Genomic DNA, 11,656 nt, shown 5'->3' on the forward strand with positions numbered 1-11,656 from the left:
AGCTAACTATGAGGATTTCTTACCGGCGTTTTTATCCCCCATGTCCTGTAGTGGTGCAGAAGTTCAAGCGACCACCAATGCTTTCTGGACCCTGTGTTGTTACTCGCTGTCCTCAAGAGAGCAGAGCAGTTTCTCTCTGTCTCTCTCTCTCTCCTCTCTCTTACTCGCTCTCCCTCTCTCTCTGTGCAAGGAAGTCTACTGATAAAGGTACACAGCTGATTTTTCTAGAAGCTTTTTTTCCTGAATTATTATGATTATGGCAGAGTAAGGTTGTTTGTGCGTCTTATTAAAGCCCATAAATCAAATGTATATTGTCGTTTTGACTACAAAAAGGAGAATGGGCATCAATTTATAAGAAAGATGATGGCTAGTGTTAAGTTAGCACTATGTTTTACAATACCATTGCAATATACACTTCATTGAATTATATTTATTAACACATTATATCAAATATTGCGTCTCATAACTGCTGACTACATGCTGTAACGTTCAATCAGCACAGGCAGGTGATAATTTGCTGCGCGACATAAATATTTAATGAAAGAATATGATCAATCCACCTGTGCTTCTAACTTCGTATTGGGCCTGTTTTTGATATAACAAGAGATTTCTGATGTATAATGCGTACACTATATTGAGTAGACTCTATAAATTTATTTACGCTCTCTCTAGTGGTACTTAGAAGAATCGATGCCTGAGTACATTTTAGTGGCATTTAAGTTTTGCTTTTATAAAAATGATTGATTAAACTTTTTTTTTTTATTTCTTTCTTTCTTTTAAACCTGTCCTGTTCAGCTGTTTAACACGGAGAATGGAAGTCTAAGTCTCCGGTTGGTCTGAACAGTTTTAATGTTTCGCATTGAGAGTATGGCATACTCCCATTGTGATCATTCAACATTCATCGTTTATTATGACAAAGCAGCGAACAGGAAGGCGTTATGGGGAATATTTTCTTAAAAATATTTCCCAACTTTAATGTGTAATACATTTTGAACTGAATCTTTATTTAACTCTTGATTTATAATTTATTTAATCCAACCGCAATCAAATTTCTGAACGAGATGTGGAATATTTGAATTGAGTGTGATATTTTAAAATTAGTATGCTCACGACTGGGTTGCATTTTTTTATTTTGTTATACTTGTTATAATGACAATAAAGTCTACTCTACTTTGTAGAGCAAAGGATTATTTTTGGTCATTTAAAAAAAACAATTCGATAAAGACCTGGCATCAATATATTTTTGTTACATTGTTTTTATATTTTTTACAAATTCATTCATTTAAAAATTAATACAATGTTAACAAAACAAAATAATGAAAATTAAAATTAATACAAGTTTAAATACTCTGGTTATGCCCCCCAATAACACACTAAAATGGATTTTATTTTTTTTTAAGTAGTATTAAACTTATTGCCTGCTAGTGACAACGATTGAGGTCCAATTAATTTAAACTGGGAGGACTGGCTGTGAATACTCATGTTTGTGGTGCCACTGACTGCGCTGGATGTCGAATCCATTTTGAGTGGGAGGATTGGGAGCAATCAATCACTGTCAGCCACTCCCAGTCAAAATGGATTGGACGTCTGGCACCTTTAGCCAATGAATTAAATGAAAGCCCCATAAAGGGTTAAGTGGTTTCATACATATTTATGCGCCATGTTATTATTTGAATGATTGAAATATAATGTTTGTTTTTTTTTGGGGGGGGGGGGGTTTAGTATGTTTGTGCTGCTTCAATACCTGAATACCTTATCAATAAAGGATCTTATTTAAAAAATTAATATTTAAACCACTTAAATATTCACATGGTGCTTCAATATGGCATACCACTTACTCCATATTAAAGTGCTTTACAATAATAGTCAAAATACTTACAAAATACAACCTGTCTATTTGAACACCTGTCCCTACTAGCTGCAACCATAAAATAATATTCACTATTGAGTGGACTACTGATTATCCTTTCGACTAATTAGGTAATCGGATAATGATGGATTTTACATTATTGAGCACAACAACATGCATGTAATATACAGGTATTATAACTGACTATTTGAGATACCTATCCTTACATTCTACTGCAGTATCTGTGACTTTAAGTGTGTATGGCAGTGGTCTCCAAACTATTCCACATAGGGCCACAGTGGGTACAGAATTTCACACCAACAAAACAAGACCACACATTTTCACCAATCTGGTGTTTTATAAGTGTAATCAGTTGATTGCAGTGAGGTGCTGCATGGTTAAAAGGTCTGTGTTTGATCGGTATGAACAAAAACCAAGACCCACAGCGGCCCTCGAGGACCGGTTTGGAGACCCCTGGTGTATGGCCTGTCATGTCATGGCCCGTCCTGGTAAGTGACAAGTGTGTATAGCGTTGGCTGAGTTTCAACTGGACTAAAAGCATGATGACTCTGCATTCATGCCTGTCTTACTGTTTGTTCATAAACTCATTTAAATTAATGCAAAGTGCACCAGCAGCTGTGTCTATCCTTGACCAGTAACCAGGTCATAACAATACATTCCTGATTAGCTGAATCAAACTTCATTGAAGTTATTAACATGAATATGTTACCTAGTGTTGAGTGCTTTTTGGTTAGGTTTTCCAGCACTGGCTTTGTCTGGATAGTTGTATGACTGCAAGTTTTTTCACCTATTTCCACTTATCCCATAATTCAATTTTTTCCACAACAAAACATTTCCTGTTAAAAGATGTATAACATAAAAATGTTCATCATTTTTTTAAAAAATGCTCTAATATAGATTAGAGCTGTCCCGACTAGTCGACGTTTTCGATGACGTAAATGCGTCGACGGGCAAAACATACCGTCGACGGGTAATGACGGGTTGAAAAAAATTACATTCTGATAAAGTTTAGAATGGTGGGCGCTCGCGATACAAGCGGTTGTTACTGGCACCCCCAAGGGGGCCGCTGTTTTTTCAATGTGACCGGCGTTGTCAGATTGAGCAAAGAAGAAGAAAGTGGGCGAGCGAGCGAGAGAGGGAGCGAGATCGGTGAGTTGGAAAAGTGCACGGGTAGCGCCGAGTTGTGTGGCTTCGTCCCCCACATTTTTGTTTTGGTCAATAAAAGTATCCATAAAGAGCCATCCGACGCCTCTCGGTGTTTTTATGCATGCCGCCGCCTTCCTGAGGAGGAAATCAGACGAACCCAGATGAACCGACGACAACGAGCCAAGTGAATCGCCGGTGAGGAGTTGAAAACACCGCCAATTTCCAAAAAGGGCTGAGTTGGTAACACGTGAAAGCGGCATAAAGCCAAAAAAGCGGACCGGAATAGCCTGAGCCTGGAATTATTTCAAGGAAAATATGGAGGGTGCCACTTTGTGTACTCTTTGCTAAGCTGAGCTCGCATACCACGGTAGCACGTCGGCTATGAACGAACACTTTAAGCGCCGTCACCCAAGTGTAATTTTCGAAGACAACAAGAAACAACAAGCTAGCTGATTGTAAGTCCATACAACTTTCTAACGATTTTTTAAATGGAAGTTGCCTTTATGTGCATCGTATCAACGTGCATTTTTATTTAATAAAATAATATAATTATATATTTTTTTAAATTATTATTAAATTTATTAGGATCATGGAAGCTCCCACTTGGGGAAAATATATACATATATCCTGTATATACATAATGTAATAAAATTATATATGGAAACAGCACTGGCCTGCTTATTGTAATCCATGACTGCACTAATGTTAGTTATTTTATATTATAAAGTTTTACATATAGTAGTATACTATAAATTTAAAATACTATATATTTAATTTTTTGTTACTGTGGGTATGTGTGCCTTTCATTCAAAATAATTGTGGTAAAATTTTAGTGTGCCCTCTACTTGATCTATTTTCAGGTTAAAACAAACAAAAGTTGAGCAGTTTTTCCCATCCCCCAAAAATGCAGCATGCACACCAGAAAAAGCATCTGAACTCACACAAAGTATTCTGAAAATGGTTGTCCAGGACATTGCAATTCAATTTAACATTTAGAAATATATAGACCAGGGGTGCCCATTACGTCGATTTCGATCACAACGCTAGTGTGGGTAGCTCGCGGCATCAAAAAAAATTTTTTTTTTTTTTTTAATATACATAGTTAATTATGTTATGTGACCAAACATAATTTACCGTCCATTTTTTATTTATATTTTTTTAAATGTACAGTTATTTGTGTTTTGTGAGCAACATAACCTCATATGTTGCTCACAAAGCATAATTACTGTAACAGTACATTTAAATGTTTTTCTTTTTTTAGTTCACCCTCCTCTCTTAAGGTAGATCGCGGGAGGTTGTCTCATTTAAAAGTAGATCTTGGAGCAAAAAACATTGAGCACCCCTGATATAGACAATGACATACCACAAAAAGAGTAAGAATTGTTTTGGCTCCTGTTAAAGAGGTGAAGTCACAATTGCCACGTTTACATGGAGCCAAATATTCCAATTACAATCGGAATATTTGTTCAAACCGAATAAATGTGTTCCATATAAACACCTCATTCGGAATGAACAGGCCCAAACCGAATGGAATTTCATTCCGATTCACAGGGGTGGAATATTCCTTTTCCCAAACTGATTACAAGTCAAATTATATCATGTAAACAGGGAAGCGGAATGGTGTCTGGTTGCGTTCTTTCTGCACATGCTCCGTACTGACGTGGTGACGTCACTTTGTGACGTAAGTAACGTCACTTGCAACATGGCTTCCAAGCACAGCGCACCTAATTGGAGTCCGGCGGAAAGATTGTATTTAATTCAAACTTTAAAAGAATTGAATATAATTGCTCGCTTAGACGGGCGTAAAACGAGGAACAGTGAACTATTTAAAAAAGTTCACGAGAGGTTACACGAAGACGGAATAGACCGGAGCGTTGACCAGATTAGAAACCGGTGGAAAACCGGCTACTACAAGGCAAAAGAGCAAAACAGCAGAAGCGGATACGACCCCACAAACACAACAAGTGGGTTAAAGTTAAAACAGCAGCACTCCGACGACCGATCTCCATGTTTTGCAACGTGACGCTTTGTTTTGATTAATCTGCGCATGTCAGACGGCAGTTGTCAAACGTCCTTTCGGAATAAAGGCAGTCACATGTAAACGCTGGATCGGAATAGATGAAGTGACATGTAAACAGCTGATCTGAAATTTTCATTCGGAATGATTTGAATCGGTATGAATAAAAGTCAGCATGTAAACGTGGCTAGTGTTTCCGTTCACATTTTTTTGCACTAGTTAATGCCAGCAGCATTTGACCTCATTGTTTGTGATTTATTATTGGCATTTATGTTATTTATTTATACGTTAATAAAGAATGTAGGTGTTCCAAAATGTTTTTTGTGAACTAATAAGCTTGAACAAAAATTTCATTATTAAAGTAGTAAAAAAAAAAAAAAAAAAAAAATTATTAGTCGACTAATCGTAAAAATAGTCGGCTGACTAATCGGGAGGAAATTAGTCGTTTGGGACAGCCCTAATATAGATTCCCTATTTAATTCTAAAGTTACTTCATTTCAATTCCTTTCACAGCATGTCAGTTTAGTTTGTTTCGCATTCACACGTGATTTCTACAAAATTGCTCTTTCTAGTTGCTTGCGTTCTTTTAAGGTGCTGCGTTTTTAATAATAAAAAACGTACTCTAAACCACTGCGTGAGAGGGTGATGCTGTCATGCAAACGGGCCTGGGTGGGAAAAAAAGTGCAGCGGTGGCTTTATTTGAAACGTATTAACTTCACACTGTGACTGCTAAGCAAACAGCGCAGTAGGGAGGAAAAATGACAGAAAACAAGAGCCAGTGAGTTTATATCCAATGGGCTCATTGATCAGTGTTGGCGAAAGCTCTCTGTCAGCACTTGTGGGACTCGGTGATAACAGCTCCGGTTTCCTCTGATGCCCAAAAGGCATTTAGAAGCTCGAGAGGCTAAACGACATAGCGTGTCATACTTGGGCCAGATAATTTATCCATGTAAACAGTAAATGATGACATCACCAACTGAATGAGATGAATTATTTATATATTTATCTATTTAGTAATTTCAGACACCTCTTTTCCTGTCACATGATTGAGGCCCGGTGCCCTGTTCCTGCCACAAGCGAACGCAGACTGGCGTCACTTCGCAGTCAATCAATGAGAGGACCTATGAAAGGGGACACCTCTGCTGTGGAAAATAAATGTCCTGCATTGATCGGGAAAGAACTTGAACTCTTGCATAGATTTTGACATCAGTCATTCAAAAATGGGTGTACAAATAGAGTATTTGCACCACAGGACAATAGAAAGGTGATCATTGTTACCATACTGATGATTATCACCTTGTTGTCAATGTGCATACTCCTATTACTGTCCTCCTTCATCATGTGTCTCCTCTGCTCTGTGACCATGTCCTGAGCTCACCCACAGGATAATATCCTCAGTAGGATATCATCTAACTTGGCAGCTTGTCCTTGGGCCTATACAACGAGATGCACACTGCTGTCCTTTAGTAATATGTATATTTAAAACATGTACAAGTAAGCAACACGAGCGCCAGCAATTTCTATGTAAGAACGACATGGTAAGGAGCTTCCTCTGTGAGTCTGTGTGCCGTTAAAGGCCAATGCGTGTATTGCAGATATGGCCTTGGAAGTGAGCCCTAGCTTCTCTGCAGACACTGCAGTGCAGCTATATTGGAACTTCTTCCCCTAATTCCACAGTCAATGGTGAGCTTGTGCGAAGTTTGTGGAGCTTGTCCGGATGCCAATGGCAACACCCAGTGACATCAATACTGCTCACCTCGGCCATTCTCTCCCATTTTCTCATAAATAAAGCCCTGACATGCTCGAACAAGTAAATTATGATCAAATGATTTTATATTTGGAATATCCATGTTAGAATAGTACAGGCCCTTCTAAAAAAATAGCATATTGTGATAAAGTTCATTATTTTCTGTAATGTACTGATAAACATTAGACTTTCAAATATTTTAGATTCATTATATTTTAGATTCATTACACACCACTGAAGTAGTTCAAGCCTTTAATTGTGTCAATATTGATGATTTTGGCAAAAAAGTCAAGAAGAACCAAAAATCCCTATCTCAAAAAATTAGCATATTATGAAAAAGTACTCTAAAGAAGCTACTAACCTAATCATCTGAATCAACGAATTAACTCAAACACCTGCGAAAGATTCTTGAGGCTTTTAAAAACTCCCAGCCTGGTTCAATACTCAAAACCGCAATCATGAGCAAGACAACCGACCTGACTGCTGTCCAGAAGGCCATCATTGACACCCTCAAGCAAGAGGCTAAGACACAGAAAGAAATTTCTGAGTGAATAGGCTGCTCCCAGAGTGCTGTATCAAGGCACCTCAGTGGGAAGTCTGTGGGAAGGAAAAAGTTTGGCAGGAAACGCTGCACAACCAGAAGAAGTGACCGCACCCTGAGAAAGATTGTGGAGTAGAAACATCCAGAGCCACCGTACACAGGCGTGTGTTGGAAATGGGCTAAAGGGGCCGCATTCCCCAGGTCAAGCCACTTTTGAACCTGAAACAGCGGCAGAAGCGCCTGACCTGGGCTACAGAGAAGCAGCACTGGGCTGTTGCTCAGTGATCCAAAGTACTTTTTCAGATGAAAGCAAATTTTGCATGTCATTCGGAAATCAAGGTGCCAGAGTTTGGAGGAAAACTGGGGAGAAGGAAATGCCAAAATGCCTGGAGTCCAGTGTCAAGTACCCACAGTCAGTGATGGTCTGGGGTGCCATGTCAGCTGCTGGTGTTGGTCTACTGTGTTTTATCAAAGGCAGGGTCAATACGGCTAGCTATCAGGAGATTTTGGAGCACGTCATGCTTCCATCTGCTGAAAAGCTTTATGAAGATGAAGATTTCATTTTTCAGCACGACCTGGCACCTGCTCACAGTGCCAAAACCATTGGTAAATGGCTTACTGACCATGGCATTACTGTGCTCAATTGGCCTGCCAACTCTCCTGACCTGAACCCCATAGAGAATCTGTGGGATATTGTGAAGAGGAAGTTGAGAGACAACAGACCCAACACTGTGGATGAGCTTCAGGCCGCTATCGAAGCATCCTGGGCCTCCATAACACCTCAGCAGTGCCACAGGCTGATTGCCTCCATGCCAGGCCGCATTGAAGCAGTCATTTCTGCAAAATGATTCCTGACCAAGTATTGAGTACATAGTTGATATAATTAATTGAAGGTTGACTTTTTGTATTAAAAAACACTTTTTTGTATTGGTCGGATGAAATATGCACATTTTTTGAAATAGGGATTTTTGTTTTTTCTTGACTTTTTTGCCAAAATCATCAATATTAAAACAATAAAAGGCTCAAACTACTTCAGTTATGTGTAATGAATCTAAAATATATGAAAGTCTAATGTTTATCAGTACATTACAGAAAATAATGAACTTTATCACAATATGCTTTTTTTTTTTTTTAGAATGACCTGTATCTATTCAAACACCTTGTTTCCTGTGCATTAAATGTCATAGTCACTTATTTTTTTAAATTGTATTTAACAGTTGATATTTGATATTTTTAAACGTGTATGCCAGTTGTAATTGCACTGTTGAGCTTTCTGCAGGGGCGTAGCACCAAATTCTTGACCCTGCCTGTACACTTGTCAATGTGAGTGCGCCCAAATCCATACCAGTGAATGGTGGTGGTGGTGGTGGGGGGGGGGGGGCGGGGCATAATATAAAAAGCATGAATAGGCCTGTCAGTTTTGGGGGCATTAAAATTGCGCTCCAGATTAATCTTTCGGTGAAGAGTTGCGTCATAGCCTAAATATGTAGCCTCCCACGCGGGGGGGGGCGTAAAAGACGTAGATGTCTTTAGTAGCAAATGAAAATGTTCCAAAAGACATATAAATACGTCTTCAGTAGAAAATGAGTTTTATTGGATGGTGCACTTTATTTGAAAGAAAGACATGGGGAAAAATAATCAGAATATCAATTGGCCCCCTCTCTCCCTCCCTTCACTACTACGCCAATGCCTTGTTGTTCCTTGTGCACTACATGTCTTTCTTACACATGCAGACTTGGTTTGTGCAATGGTCATGACAAAAGCCTGCCCATATTTGGTGCTTGTTGCTCAGTGACCGTTTAGGATGTAGCTTGGTGTCTTGGCGTTTCAATAGATAAGTATTGCATAGGCAGATGAATAAGCATTTAACTTCATTTAGACTTAATTATTATTAATTTTATTTCTGGCTTAAGGGTATTTATCACACTCATCACTGTTAGAAAGGTAGTCAGAAGTCTCATGAGATTTAGTATCTTGTGTGATATCATGCATAATTATGTTTTAAATGTGTTTCAATTTAATACAATACAAATTTTGGTGAAGTCAAAATGTTGGAGCTTGGCATGTGCCGGTATGAGATTCTGACGGTGTGCTAACCTTAAAGGGTATGACAACACCCGGGGTGAATGCTAATATTCCATCATTTATCCATCAACGCATGCCTTTTGAATTCATATCATGCCACTTCGTGTAATTACACACATCGCAAGACCAAGAAAATGATAGAAATTAGGTCAATTGTTAAGCTAAAAGGACCCGCCCCCGAGATGCCGGAAATCTAGCATATTGTGTGCGTGACGTCACTATAGGGAAACAACCGGCTCAGTGCTTAGTACTGAATGGCGGCTATGATGGTGGACAATTTTGTTTCTATTTGCAGCGACGAATCCGATGTAACGAACATTCTTCTAATGGTGACGAGGAGAGTTATGAACCTTTCTTTGGTGTTTTGAGTTATCAATTTGAGCCCAAACGAAAGCCAATGCAGCCTAATGAAAGGATCATTGAGGGGAGCAATCACACTGATGAAACACCGGCGGCAACAGAATCACCGAATGGTTTGTTTTGCATTTCTTTTTGTGAAGCTGATACACCGTGACCGCAAAATAAAGTAATGTATAGAATAATTATCATTTAATATGCTATCATCGGTTTTGCTCTGCCAACCGACACAAATATGAATGGGATTAGCGGATTTGTTCTATATATTTTACGAGCGATAATTTATACATGTGTCCAGTCCTATATCCAATGCGTGATATGTTTTTTATTATAAAAGAGTACTCACTCTGGCCATTTCCCTCCTTTGCTTTGCCTGGGGTGGTGAGGTGGTCTCATCAGAGCCAGTCATCGTCCTCTTTCACCGGGCACCGCATCTGCTTTCAGCAGCAATTTCTTAGCAAAACCTGATTTCATTTGCCCATAGTTCGTATAGCTTTCAGGTGTAAAATGCGCACCATACAAAACCGTGCCGGAGGCTGGGTCTGCAAAATTAGCCCTCTTAGCACTGACGAACTTTACTCATTGTCTGCGTAGTCCAGCTCTTTTTCTCGCGTTCGGGAACTCATGGGTACTACACTGCGACAAATGGCTATTTGTAGACCACATAGCATGACAAGTTTGAACCATTTTAGCGTTTTTTTGATAAAACACGAACGCAACTCTCTCGTCGATAAACAACGATGGCACCTGCCTCGACCTTTTGTTTCCTTGTTATGACGTCTCCACCCCATTCGCCTGTTTTTTTTTTTTTTTTTGTTAACTTTATCAATATTTGTTATCTTGGCACATAACGGTTCTATTGATGTCTCACACCTCCTTTGCGTTTTCATACCCTTTAAGCCAAAATATCACGGTTTCACGGTCTCACAATAACAGCTCTAAAATGTGTTACTTTGAGATCTGGGTTAAAAAAAAATAAACAAAAATTTCATTGAACAGGATTTTTATTTTTCAAGTCATATTAGCGAATTGGAACATTCACTATAATGTTAAGTTAAAATTTAAAAAAAAAAAAGCTCAAATATTCTAAATAAAATTAAAATAAATGCAGTCCTTTAGGTGAGCCTACACCCACACCACAACATTATTAGCATCCTAAGAAAAATAATTCAATTATTTTACATAAAACGCACGTGTGTATGACACGTATCATGTTCACATTTTACAAATACTTTTTCTCAACACAGACAGTTGCCACTGAGGGAAAAAAACATGTTTTACCACCACTAGATACACTTAACACGCTGGAGTTAACTCTCGTAACTTGTGGAAAACGTTCATGACAGTGTTTACTAACTTTTAATTTTGTATAAAAGCAAAATCATATTTGAGGTATTGCCTCCTCGGCAGCCACCATCTGCCAACATGTTTTACATGTCGTTTGGTCCTCCTCTAAGCCCTGGCCGTCTGTAACTTTTCTGTAGCCAAAGTATTCCCATACCAGCGATTTTGTTTTCTTCGATGGGGGGGAAAAAGTTCAGGAGTTCTCCCTCCTCCAGCCATCGTGTAGCATAGCTGACTCAGTGACAATGAAAAACAACCAGTGGGGGAGGGTTGAGCCTTGCGGCTGCAAGCAAGGGCTTTCTCCCTGCATTTTTGGGACATGAAAAATAGCTAATACCGTATGGATGGTATGACGGAAAAGTTTTAAAGTTTTGAAACCTTGACGTTTTCATACCAAGGTATACCTTCAAACCGGTAATCGGCACATGTCTAGTTGGAGCAGATACCGGATATCTCGAATTCTTATAATAATTTTGACAGGCCGGTTCCCCGAAGAAGAAAAAAGTACAGGAAATTAAGATGATTTTTTTTTTTTTTTTTTTTTCAATT

The 11,656-nt window shown here is 38.8% G+C and overlaps 1 protein-coding gene across 2 annotated transcripts in view; it reads right to left on the reverse strand.

Annotated features, from left to right (window-relative positions):
• The window catches only part of fgf12a (fibroblast growth factor 12a), a 160,131-nt gene that overhangs the window by 147,048 nt on the left and 1,427 nt on the right, over positions 1 to 11,656 (reverse strand). The window lies entirely within an intron of this gene.

Source organism: Corythoichthys intestinalis, chromosome 14 (assembly GCF_030265065.1).
Source record: "Corythoichthys intestinalis isolate RoL2023-P3 chromosome 14, ASM3026506v1, whole genome shotgun sequence".
NCBI classification, from domain to species: domain Eukaryota; kingdom Metazoa; phylum Chordata; class Actinopteri; order Syngnathiformes; family Syngnathidae; genus Corythoichthys; species Corythoichthys intestinalis.